The sequence below is a fragment of the Chrysochloris asiatica genome, unplaced genomic scaffold (genome assembly GCF_000296735.1).
Source record: "Chrysochloris asiatica unplaced genomic scaffold, ChrAsi1.0 scaffold00017, whole genome shotgun sequence".
Taxonomy (NCBI): Eukaryota; Metazoa; Chordata; class Mammalia; order Afrosoricida; family Chrysochloridae; genus Chrysochloris; species Chrysochloris asiatica.
The window spans coordinates 26,559,990-26,560,255 of record NW_006408535.1 but is presented as its reverse complement, the minus strand read 5'-3'; positions in this window follow the sequence as shown (position 1 = coordinate 26,560,255).

Below are 266 nucleotides of genomic sequence, written 5' to 3'. Positions count from 1 at the left end.
CTTCCTATGTTTGTTGGCTGTCTGGATCTCTTCCTTGGTGAAGTGTCTGTTCATGTCCTATGCCATTTTTTAAATTGGTTTATTAGTCATTTTCTTGTAGAGGTATTGTAGTTTCCTATATATTTTAGAAATGAGTCCCTTGTCTGATGTGTCATTGCAAAAGAGTTTTTCCCATTCTGTGGGTTCCCTTTTTACTCTTCTGGTGAAGCCTTTTGATGCACATAAAATTTTAATTTTTAGTATGTCCCACTCATCTATTTTGTCTA